This window comes from Hylobates moloch, unplaced genomic scaffold, assembly GCF_009828535.3.
Source record: "Hylobates moloch isolate HMO894 unplaced genomic scaffold, HMol_V3 SCAFFOLD_3, whole genome shotgun sequence".
Lineage (NCBI taxonomy): Eukaryota > Metazoa > Chordata > Mammalia > Primates > Hylobatidae > Hylobates > Hylobates moloch.
In genome coordinates, this window is record NW_026652278.1 from 148973197 (window position 1) to 148984335 (window position 11139).

The window sequence follows — 11139 nt, forward strand, 5'->3', positions numbered from 1 at the left end:
CCTACCTAAACCTCTAAGTCAGATCCTCTTTTGCAGTGTGTGTGTGTGTGTGTGTGTGTGTGTGTGTAGACCTCAATGCTCTCAGTATAATAAAAACTAAATAACTTGAGGATCTGAAATAGAGATTATAAATTTGATTTGTGTTTAGTATGTTGAGAATAGTTGCTGTCTCATTGCTAGTTGAAAGGCACTTGAGACCAATATTCAGTCTTTTTTGTTCTTTATATCCAAGAATAAAAAAAGGAAGTGCTTTGGCATCAGCCTTTATTTAATTTTTATCTTGCTGTTGCACAACATATCGCTGAACTATTAATCTTTAAGAGTGCTGAGAACATGTTTTATTTGTGGATGACTAGAAGAGTCCTAGAAACTACATTTAAAAAAATGAAATGGCTTGACTGCCTTGCACTAATTCTTACAAAGAAGTATTCATCTCAGTTTACAATTCAAGTGCCAGGTTTCAGAGCATTACATTTTGAGTTGCTGATGTAGAAGTGCTCAAAAACTAGTGTTTTGAAGGGAAGCACAAAGACTTTAAACCACAGAACCATGATGCATGACACTGTAATAAAGAAACAATTCTTGATATGCATTTTCAGTGAGATTCTTTTATATTATATGGTTCCCTCAGGAGGAAAGGAAAGATGTTTCTCACAGAGAAAACACCATGGCTAGTGAAGAAAATGTGTTTTACATGATTTGTAATTGCTAATATGATTCAGGTACCTTCCCCAGATCAATTTATGAGATAAAACCAGTTTTCTACAACACATGGTTCAAATTCTCTATCATATAAGCATGTGGCATTGGAAGGTTAGGTAAACTTTATATGATAATGACTATTTTATGTAAAAAACCTTGTGGATTATATTGATATTTTCTACTTGTTTGTGTTTTAAAAATCAAATAATGTTTATAATACTGCAGAAATTTTTATTATGTGACTATGTGAGGCAAAAACAAGGGATTTTTATATGAATTATTTTACCAATTTCTTCTGTTCTTATTTGGCCATAATATGGTATTTCAGCACCAGTTCTTAAAATCCTGAACTTAAAGTATACTTCCAGGTATTTCTGCACAATAATTTTAAATGAATTGAGAAATATGTCTAGTTTATTTTTAAGGTTTTCATATCTGAATATTTTTAATATATTATTTCTCTCCCACTAGAATTTAATTTATAGAGGGGCAATGCCATTATCTCATCTCCTCTATTTGAATGCCTAGAATAAGTCTGTAACATCACAGGTCTTTATAACTACATAGAAAATAGTTGAATTAATCTTGATTTATCAAGTCTAACTCTGCTGATGCAAATATCACATCTTAAAGCATTTTCTACTATTATTTTTTAAAAATTATTTCATACAGTTACTCCACAATCAAGCAATGACCCTCCTTCTGCTCTCTAAACTCTCTGGCAATGACATTTTATCACATTTCATAAAGAAAATAAACACTATTAAAATGGACACCATTATCTTCCCTCTACCAAATACATAAACCCCCTGCATCTAAACCCTTCTTCTCCTTATCCCTGGGTGTAATTTAAAGGGCGGGGTCTTCTCCCTGCAATGTCAGCCCCTCTCTGTGTCCTCTGGACTCTCTTACAAATTGACTTTTCAGAGATCTCAATTTCATCAGAAATATTCTGTCTCTCCCCCAACCTTCAGCAACTTGATTATTAAGATGCCCAATATCATTTTTCAGATACGTTCTTGAAATTCTTATAATAGGAAATAAAATTAAAACAAAAGAAAAACAAAACAAATCTCTTATAAGAAAATCTCTTTCATTAGCACCCTATCTTTTGACATAATTCTTCAACCATGGTCCAGATATCCAAAGAGATTGAAAACCAAAGGCTTGTGTTTTCTTTTTATTTCATTTGGCTGGTCGAAACCTTGCCTAATTTTGACTGACAAAAGCTCATTTATAATCTTATCTGACTTAGTGTAAATATTCATGTATTTTACTCCAGGAAACTTTATGTAATTTTTAATGTAATATTTGATTTGAGGTGCTGTGAAGAAGTCACAAAGATGCCATGTATATAGATTAAGTGTTTCTCCATCTGTCTGAAATATGAATATTTGAAATTCCAAAACATACTTGAGCTCCAAGTTTTCATATAAAGGACTGCGGACCTGTCCTTTCATGCTTGATCGAGGTTCCAAGATGGTTCCCTTCACATGCTATTTTCACTTTATTGCCTCCAATTCATCATTCAACTCACTCGAGCCTTGTCTATCAAAACAATTCTTGTTAAGGTACCATTTCCATGTCAACAGTTCTTAAGCACATTTTCCATGTTTTCAAACACTAAACGGGGAAGCAACATTTGACTCAGCCGATCATCCCTGCTTCCTGCAATGTTCCTCTTTCCCTAGGAGTCCAGGCCACTCTAACTTGTTTTGCTCCTTTTCTGGGATTTTATTTATTTATTTTTTATTTTTTTAATTTTATTATTATACTTTAAGTTTTAGGGTACATGTGCACAACGTGCAGGTTTGTTACATATGTATACATGTGCCATGTTGGTGTGCTGCACCCATTAACTCATCATTTAGCATTAGGTATATATCCTAATGCTATCCCTCCCCCCTCCCCCCACCCCACAACAGTCTCTGGTGTGTGATGTTCCCCTTCCTGTGTCCATGTGTTCTCATTGTTCAATTCACACCTATGAGTGAGAACATGCAGTGTTTGGTTTTTTGTCCTTGCGATAGTTTACTGAGAATGATGGTTTCCAGTTTCATCCATGTCCCTACAAAGGACATGAACTCATCATTTTTTATGGCTGCATAGTATTCCATGGTGTATACATGCCACATTTTCTTAATCCAGTCTATCATTGTTGGACATTTAGGTTGGTTCCAAGTCTTTGCTATTGTGAGTAGTGCTGCAATAAACATACGTGTGCATGTGTCTTTATAGCAGCATGATTTATAATCCTTTGGGTATATACCCAGTAATGGGATGGCTGGGTCAAATGGTATTTCTAGTTCTAGATCCCTGAGGAATTGCCACACTGACTTCCACAATGGTTGAACTAGTTTACAGTCCCACCAACAGTGTAAAAGTGTTCCTGTTTCTCCACATCCTCTCCAGCACCTGTTGTTTCCTGACTTTTGAATGATGGCCATTCTAACTGGTGTGAGATGGTATCTCATTGTGGTTTTGATTTGCATTTCTCTGATGGCCAGTGATGATGAGCATTTTTTCATGTGTTTTTTGGCTGCATAAATGTCTTCTTTTGAGAAGTGTCTGTTCATGTCCTTTGCCCACTTTTTGATGGGGTTGTTTGTTTTTTTCTTGTAAATTTGTTTGAGTTCATTGTAGATTCTGGATATTAGCCCTCTGTCAGATGTGTAGGTTGCAAAAATTTTCTCCCATTCTGTAGGTTGCCTGTTCATGCTGATGGTACTTTCTTTTGCTGTGCAGAAGCTCTTTAGTTTAATTAGATCCCATTTGTCAATTTTGGCTTTTGTTGCCATTGCTTTTGGTGTTTTAGACATGAAGTCCTTGCCCATGCCTGTGTCCTGAATGGTATTGCCTAGGTTTTCTTCTAGGGTTTTTATGGTTTTAGGTCTAACATTTAAGTCTTTAATCCATCTTGAATTAATTTTTGTATAAGGTGTAAGGAAGGGATCCAATTTCAGCTTTCTACATATGGCTAGCCAGTTTTTCCAGCACCATTTATTAAATAGGGAATCCTTTCCCCATTGCTTGTTTCTGTCAGATTTGTCAAAGATCAGATAGTTGTAGATATGCGGCATTATTTCTGAGGGCTCTGTTCTGTTACATTGGTCTATATCTCTGTTTTGGTACCAGTACCATGCTATTTTGGTTACTGTAGCCTTGCAGTATAGTTTGAAGTCAGGTAGCGTGATGCCTCCAGCTTTGTTCTTTTGGCTTAGGATTGACTTGGCGATGCGGGCTCTTTTTTGGTTCCATATGAAGTTTAAAGTAGTTTTTTCCAATTCTGTGAAGAAAGTCCTTGGTAGCTTGATGGGGATGGCATTGAATCTATAAATTACCTTGGGCAGTATGGCCATTTTCACGATATTGATTCTTCCAACCCATGAGCATGGAATGTTGTTCCATTTGTTTGTATCCTCTTTTATTTCATCGAGCAGTGGTTTGTAGTTCTCCTTGAAGAGGTCCTTCACATCCCTTGTAAGTTGGATTCCTAGGTATTTTATTCTCTTTGAAGCAATTGTGAATGAGAGTTCACTCATGATTTGGCTCTCTGTTTGTCTGTTATTGGTGTATAAGAATGCTTGTGATTTTTGTACATTGATTTTGTATCCTGAGACTTTGCTGAAGTTGCTTATCAGCTTGAGGAGATTTTGGGCTGAGACGTTTTAACAAGCTTCTCTGCCCAGCCTCTGAGGATCAGTGTTTCTTACATTTTTTCTGTACTGTTCTCTTACCATTCTACATTCACGAACACTGGGCATTTCATCCTCACTCCTGGCCTCTCTCTGGAAGAAGGATTCCTGAATGTTTATACAAACTCTACAGCTGCCATTGCTATAAGCCTGCATATCCAATGCAGTATGTGGAGCCTCCATTGGATCTTTCATACACACCTCAAACTTTTTCTTGCTTCGAATGTAACTCATTATTTTCTTCCCTGTGCCCTCCTTCAACAGAATAACTAAACTAAAACTATTCTTTATCCATTATTTTATTTGAAAATTTTAATTGAGTACTTACTAGAAAGCATTCTAGGAACTTGGGATAGATAAGTGGAAGAGATAATTATGGTCTCTCTGCACTGAGAAGGCAGGATTGCTAAATCATCTATATATATATGTAATCATATATATATGTATATATGTAAACATAAATCATGTACTCCCATCTCACAACTGTTTATAAGTGGAATGAAGTAAAGCATTGCTGTGGTCAAAATATCTTTTGGATCCTTTTATCAGGTTTCTGTAGATATAATTGACAAAATCGTATATATTTAAAGTCTATAACTTGATGTTTTAATGTACATATACATTGTGAAATAATCACCAATCATATTTATTAACATACCCATTACCTCATATAGGTACTGTGATGGTTAATACTGTGTCAACCTGATTGCACTGAAGGCTGCAAAGTATTGATCTTGGGTGTGTCTGTGAGGGTGTTGCCAAAGGAGATTAATATTTGGGTCAGTGGGCTGGGAAAGACAGATCCACACTTAATCTGGATGGGCACCATTTAATGAGCTGCCAGAGCAGTCAGAATACAAAGCAGGCAGGGAAAGACTAGACTGCCTTAGCCACCCAGCCTACATCTTTCTGCTGTGCTGGATGCTTCCTGCCCTCAAACATCAAACTCTAAGTTCTTCAGCTTTGGGACTCGGACTGGCTTTCTTGCTCCTCAATTTGCAGATGCAGATGGCCTATTGTGGGACCTTGTTATCATGTGAGTTAATACTCCTTAATAAACTCCCCTTTACATATATATCCTATTATTTCTGTCCCTCTAGAGAACACTGACTAATCAGATTTTGGTACCAGGGTAGTTCTAGAGAAACAGAATATTAAGGATGGAGTTCTTTCATTGGTTTTGGGGTTTCTGGAGTTTTCTGCTTAATATGATTAGACCCCAAAATACTAAGGACTGTACTTCTAATAATATGGAGAACACTGAGAGTCCTTGGCATGAACCGTTTAGAGAGTTATACAAAATAAATGCATTTGGCACTCCTGATTCACTGCTCCTGAGAGGCAAGGAGTTTAGTGACTCTATTACATAATACCTTTGACCATATGTGGGAAACCAAGAAACATAATGAAGCAGGTTGGTTGCTCCTGAGATCAGTGAACAAAGTGATAAAAGAAAATGTTGAACTCAGGGATTCAGACTCCCAGCTTCAGAAGCAGAGAGTAAATCTCAAACCTGCTAAGATTGCCTTGAGTGAGTGTCTTATCTCCTGGAGAGAAAGAGCTGAAATTGTAGAAAAACAGACAAAAGATCTTATCATGCAAGTGACTCACTTGCAATGAAAGGTACGTGCACAGCCTCACCAGGTGTCTACTGCTAAAGTGAGGGCATTGATTGGAAATGAATTAGGACCCTGCAACTTGGAATGGGGATGTATGGGAGGACCCTGATGAAGCTGAGGACACTGAGCTTGTAAACTCTGATGAAGCTTTTTTTCCAGAAGAAACAGCTTCCCCATTCCCAGTAGTGGCAACATCCCCTCCCTGACCCATGTTGCCATCAGCCTTTCCACCTTTGTCTGAGGAGATAAACTCTGCAATGCCTGAGGCAGTTGCCAGGCAAGATAATGTTGATTCTCCTCAAGAGCCACCACCAACACTCCTGTTTGCTTCCAGACCTATAACTAGACTAAAATCCCAGCAGGGCCCTAGGGGTGAGATTCAGAGTGTGACCTATGTGCAGGTGTGCTACACTCAAAAAGAACTGCTTGAGTTTTCTAATTCATATATGCATAAATCTGGAGAACAGTCATGGGAATAAATATTAAGGGTGTGGGATGATAATGGAGGAACATAAAGTTGAATCAGGCTGAATTCATTCATTTTGGCCCACTAAGTAGAGATTTTGCATTTAATGTTGCAGCTTGGGGAGTTATAAAAGGTTCTAATAGTTTATTTGCTTGGTTAGCTGAAATATGGATTAAAAGATGGCCCACTATGAATGAGCTGGAAATGCTTGATCTTCCTTGATTTAATGTAGAGGAAGGGATCCAAAGGCTCAGGGAGATTGAGATTGTGGAGTGGATTATTCACTTTAGATCTACTCATTCCAGCTGAGAGTGTCCAAAAAATATACCCTTAACCAATGCTTTGTGAAATAGATTTGTGAGGGCAGTACCTGCATCTTTGAAGAGCCCTGAAATTGCCCTTCTCTATATGTAAGATCTAACAGTGGGAACCACAGTCACTCAACAACAAACAATACGATGAGAATAATTGGATCCCCAGGTGTCAGGGGCCAAGTGGCAGCACTCAGTCATCAAAGACAAGGTGAGTGTAGCTACCATAATGGATAGAAGAGGCAAAGCAATAGTCAGAATACTCTGACTCATGTAGAGCCCTGGCACTGGCTAATTAATCATGGTGCTCCTAGAAGTGAAATTGATAGGAAGCCTACTGCATTCCTACTTAGTTTTTATAAGCAGAAAACTTCTAGGTCAAATGGACAAAAAACTAATTCGAATTATAAAAACAGAGAATCATTGCCCCTTAATCAATTTCCAGACCTGAGCCAGTTTATAGACCCAGAACCCCTTGAATAAAGGGGAGGCTGGATACTCTTCAGATAGAACCCCACTACACTGCTGACAATTTATGCTGTTAATCTTTCTCCCATCCTTCCCCAACAAGACCTCTGGCCTTTTACCAGGGTAACTGTGCATTAGGGAAAGGAAAATGATAAGATATTTCAGGGATTACTGGACACTAGCTCTGAGCTGAGGTTGATTCCAGTAGACCTAAAACATCATTGTTGTCCTCCTGTTACAGTAGGGGCTTATGGAGCTCAGGTAATTAATGGAGTTTTATCTCAGGTCCAACTTACAAGTTGGTCCCTGGAATTATCCTGTGGTCATTTCCCCAGTGCCAGAATGCATAATTGGCATAGAAATACTTAGCAGCTGGCAGAACCCCCACATTGGTAGGGTGAAGGATACTATGGTGAGTAAAGCCAAATGGAAGCCATTAGAGCTTCCTCTATCTAGAAAAATAGTAAATAAAAAACAAGATTGCGTCCCTGGAGGGATTGCAGAGATTAGTGCCACCATCAAGGACTTGAAAGACACAGGGGTGGTGATTCCCACCACATCCCCGCTCAACTCTCCTATTTGGCTTGTGCAGAAGACAGATGGATCTTGGAGAGAGTGACAGCAGATTATCATAAGCTTAATAAAGTGGTGACTCCAACTGCACCTGCTGTAACACGTGTGATTTCATTGCTTGAGCAAATTAACACATCTTCTGGTACCTGGTATGCAGCCATCAACTTGGCAAATGCCTTTTTCTCCATTCCTGTCCGTAAGGCCTACCAGAAGCAATTTGTCTTCAGCTTTCAAGGCCAGCAATATACCTTTACTCTCCTACCTCAGGGATATATCAACCCTGGCTTTGTGTCATATTTATATTCGGAGAGAGCTTGATCAATTTTTGCTTCCATAAGGTATCACACCAGTCCATTACATTGATGACATTACGCTGATTGAATCCAATGAGCAAGAAGTATCAAACACACTGGACTTGTTGGTGATACATTTGCATACCAGAGGATGGGAAATAAATTGGATTAAAATTCAGGGACCCTCTACCTCAGTAAAATTCCTAGGGGTCCAGTGGTATGGGGCCTGGTGAGATATTCCTTCTCACGTGAAGAATAAGTTGCTGCATTTGGCCCCTCCTACAGCAAGGATAGAGACACAATGCCTAGTGGGCCTATTTGGATTTTGGAGGCAACATGTTCCTCATTTGGGTGTGTTCCTCTGGCCCATTTATGAAGTGACCAAAAAGGCTGCCAGTTATGAGTGGGGTCCAGAACAGGAGAAGGCTCTGCAACAGGTTCAGGCTGGTGTGCAAGCTGCTCTGCCACTTGGGCCATATGACCCAGTAGATCCAATGGTGCTTGAGGTGTCAGTGACAGATAGATATGCTGTTTGGAGCCTTTGGCAGGCCCCCATAGGCGAATCACAGTGGAGGCCTCTAGGATTTTGGAGCAAGGTACTGCCATCTTCTGCAAATAACTACTTTCCTTTTGAGAGACAGCTCTTGGCCTGTTACTGGGCTTTGTTGGAAACTCAACGTTTGACTATGGGTCATCAAGTCACCATGCAACCTGAACCACCTGCCATGAACTGGGTGCTTTCTGACCCATGTAGCCATGAAGAAGTGGGTCGTGCATAACAGGATTCCATTGTCAAATGGAAGTGGTATATACATGATCGGGCTTGAACAGGTCCTGAAATACATCACATGAGGAAGTGGCTCAAATGCCCATGGTCTCCACTCCCGCTGCCCTGCCTTCTCTTCCCCAGCCTGCATCAACAGTCTCATGGGGAGTTCCCTATGATCAGTTGACAGAGGAAGAGATGACTAGGGCCTGGTTCACAGATGGGCCGCACGATATGCAGGCGCCACCAGAAAGTGGACAGTTGTAGTACTACAGCCCCTTTCTAGGACATCCCTGAACGACAGTGGTGAAGGACAATCTTCCCAGTGGGCAGAACTTCAAGCAATGCATGTAGTTGTGCAATTTGCATGGAAGGAGAAATGGCCAGATGTATGATTATATACTGATTCATGGGCTGTAGCCAATGGGTTGGCTGGATGGTCAGGGACTTGGGAAAAGCATGATTGGAAAATTGGTGATGAAGAAATTTGGGGGAAGAGATGTGTGGTATGTGGATGGGACCTCTCTGTGTGGTCCAAAACTGTGAAGACATTTGTATCTCATGTGAGTGCTCACTAATGAGTGACCTCAGCAGAGGAGGATTTTAAAAATCAAGTGGAGAGGATGACCCATTCTGTGGACACCACTCAGCCTCTTTCCCCAGCCACCCCATCATCACCCCATGGGCCCATGAACAAAGTGGCCATGGTGGCAGGGGTGGAGGTTATGCATGGGCTCGGCAAAATGGGCTTCCACTCACCAAGACTGACCTGGCTATGGCCACTCCTGAATTCCCAAGTTGCCAGCAGCAAAGACCAACACTGAGCCCTCCATATGGCACCATTCCTCAGAGTGATCACCCAGCTACCTGGTGGCAGGTTGATTATATGGGAGCTCTTTCATCATGGAAAGGGCAGAGGTTTGTCTACACTGGAATAGACACTTACTCCAGATGTGGGTTTTCCTATCCAGCATGCAATGCTTCTGCCAAGGCTACCATCCATGGACTCATGAAATGCCTTATCCACCATCACGGTATTCCACATGGCATTGCTTCAGACCAAGGCACTCACTTTATGGCTAAAGAAGTGCAGCAGTGGGCTCATGCTCATGGAATTCACTGGTCTTACCATGTTCCCCATTATCCTGAAGCACCTGGATTGATAGAATGGTAGAATGGCCTTTTGAATTTTGAATTCACAATTACAATGCCAAGTAGTTGGCAATACTTTGCAGGGCTGGGGCAAACTTCTCTGGAAGGCGATGTATGCTCTGAATCAGTGTCCAGTACATGGTACTGTTTCTCCCATAGCCAGAATTCATCAGTCCAGGCATCAAGGGGTAGAAGTGGAAATGGCACCACTCACCATCACCCCTAGTGATCCACTAGCAAAATTTTTGCTTTCTGTTCCCATGACATTAAGTTCTGCTGGCCTAGAGGTCTTAGTTCCAGAGGGAGGAACGCTGCCACCAGGAGAAACAGCAATGATTCCATTAAACTGGAAGTTAAGATTGCCACCTGAACACTTGGGGCTCCTCCTACCTATAAGTCAACAGGCTAAGAAGGGAGTTACAGTGTTGGCTGGGGTGACTGACCTGGACTATCAAGATGAAATCAGTCTACTACTCCACAACAGGAAGAGTATGCATGGAATACTGGAGATCCATTGTGGTGTCTCTTAGTTTTACCATGCCCTGTGATTAAGGTCAATGGGTAACTAAAACAGCCCAATCCAGACAGGACTGCAAATGGCCCAGACCCTTCAGAAATGAAGTTTTGGGTCTCTCCACCAGGAAAAAAACTATGACCTTGGAGGGGCCAAGATAGCCAAATAGAAACAGGTCCGGTCTGTAGCTCCTAGCGAGACCAACGTAGAGGGTGGGTGATTTCTGCATTTCCAACTGAGGTACCCAGTTCCTCTCACTGGGACTGGTTAGGCAATTGTTGCAACCCACAGAGAGTGAGCAGAAGCAGGGTGGGGTGTTGCTTCACCTAGGAAGTGCACAGAGCCAGGGGACCTCCCTCCCCCAGCCAAGGGAAGCAGTGAGGGACTGTGCTGTCCATCCTGGGTACTATGCTTTGCCTATGGATTTTTGTAATCCATGGATCAGAAGATTCCCTCATAAGCCTATACCACCAGGGCCCTGGGTTTCAAGCACAAGACTGACAACTGTTTGGGTAGGCACTGAGCTGCAAGAATGTTCTCATATTCCAGTGGCACCTGGAACTCCAGTGAGACAGGAGAA

The 11139-nt window shown here is 40.9% G+C and overlaps 1 pseudogene; it reads left to right on the top strand.

The window, feature by feature from the left end:
* The first annotated feature begins 5780 nt into the window (after positions 1-5780).
* Positions 5781-10700, top strand: LOC131383172 (uncharacterized; annotated as a pseudogene).
* The last annotated feature ends 439 nt before the right edge of the window (positions 10701-11139 follow it).